Genomic DNA, 1,898 nt, shown 5'->3' with positions numbered 1-1,898 from the left:
AAAGATGGGCAAATGTCTTTCAAAAGGTCTCCTCCCTCCAGGTATCTGAGTATATCAATATCCTGCTCTATGCTTAAAAATAAGTTGACATGCCAACAAACAATAAAAGGATTTACCTTCAACACCAGAATGCTGGAGGGATAGGTTTGAATCATTTATGGCACTGTCAAGATGCAATCGTTTTCTTATTTCATATATCTATGTGACTATCAATCAACTTACCCTACCATGATGGAGTGACAAAATTGTACAATTGGTGACAATCAATATATGCTATACTGAAATTATAGGGCCTACTGATGTCTGAAAGATATCATGTAGTGCAACTTGAACCTCGCTTGTGCTATGCTCACAGCAGACGAGATTAGCTTATAAGGGGAAAAGTCGGGGCAAATTCCTCCTAAAGCACTCCCTCTCTAGACACCAAGCAACCACAGTACATGAATTACCAATGGGGTTCTAGCAGACATTTCATTTTTCTTAGTAGCGCATAAAGGCAGCACCCAGTGTACAACTGGATCTTTACAAGAAGCATCCTTATATGGTTCCTGGACTGCACAGTTCAGATACTTCCGTAGTATTTTACATAAACAAGCATAATTTATGACTCAATGTTCATTTCTCATGACAAAGATGGGTTTTCATGAAGCAAGCTTGCAGAAGTTTGAGCTAGCTCTGGTAAGATTCATTCTCGAAATGGATGGATGCTGGCTCAGATATCTCCATAAGGGAGCATGCTTTGTGGAATTTGATGTGCAAGGCAGATTCAGAACTCACTTCACTTGCATGGGCGTAATGGCCGATAGCATCTCCAAAATTATGCCCATATGCTCAGCACAGAAGGATCTCATTCTCATGTGTGTCTCATACAACTTAATGATTCGCCGGAGAATGGTGAGTGTGATCTTAATATAATTATTGGCCTGTTGAACACAAATCATGAAGGCAAACATCTTGTTGTATTTTTTTAATTCCTATTTCGTTTGGGTGTGCAAAGCAAGGCAGAGTATTGAACAAAATTTAGAAAGAAAGACATGATATACAAAGTGATCAGCATCAAATTAAACTGGTACAAGGTTTGAAGTACCTAAATAATTGAGAGTTGCAGAGGCACATGGTTCTTCATCTTGACAATAGCATAAGACGATGTTTCCATATTAGCTCCTGTTCATCCTCATTGTATATGTCAGGATCTGAATATTTCTCTGCCTCAGGGTAAGACTTGTTTCTTTCTGGAATTTTAATATTTTGCATCATCTTTACTATATTGCCGAAAACAACAAATGTACCTGTTACTGATTCAGTGATTCATTAAAGCATAATAAGATCTCTTTCCATTCATCCTTGAAGAGTTTTCTTGCAAGCCCTTCTGTTAAACGATGAAAAACAGACATGCCAGTGCTAGCAGGTTATCTATAGGCGCTTCTGACAAAACTGGTAACAACAGAGGTAACTGAGTTCTGGCTGCATCAGATCAAAAAATGTGACATAAAGATCCACTAGACATTTCACAGCCACTATTTTAGTTTCAAAGTTCCACAAATCATCCTCAGTGCTATCACTTTGACCATTGGCTGTACACATTTCACTGTTAAATAGAGTCTAAATAACATATCCAAAGATATCTTCTTGGATTTTCTTCGAACGCCTTGTAGGCATACAGAAACAAAATCTATACAAAGAAGACAAGCTCTAAGAGTATGGCACTGGGAAAAGGTGAGGAGAAGATCAGGAAGAACCGAAGAAGGGAAGAGTGTGTGCATCCTGTCGTCGTGCACCTGCGGTGACGCTAGAGCATGATGGATCCGACTGTGTGTACGGCCCGTGCTGCTCCTACCGAGGAAGATGGTGATGGTGTTGTGTACCACTGCGGCACCTCGAGCTCCCCCTGCCGAATC

The 1,898-nt window shown here is 40.0% G+C and overlaps 1 pseudogene; it reads right to left on the bottom strand.

Annotated features, from left to right (window-relative positions):
• Positions 1 to 273: 273 nt before the first annotated feature.
• LOC119315709 lies at positions 274 to 1,156 on the bottom strand (annotated as a pseudogene).
• Positions 1,157 to 1,898: the final 742 nt, after the last annotated feature.

Source organism: Triticum dicoccoides, chromosome 6A, assembly GCF_002162155.2.
Source record: "Triticum dicoccoides isolate Atlit2015 ecotype Zavitan chromosome 6A, WEW_v2.0, whole genome shotgun sequence".
Classification (NCBI taxonomy): Eukaryota; Viridiplantae; Streptophyta; class Magnoliopsida; order Poales; family Poaceae; genus Triticum; species Triticum dicoccoides.
This window is presented reverse-complemented; position numbering and strand designations above follow the sequence as displayed.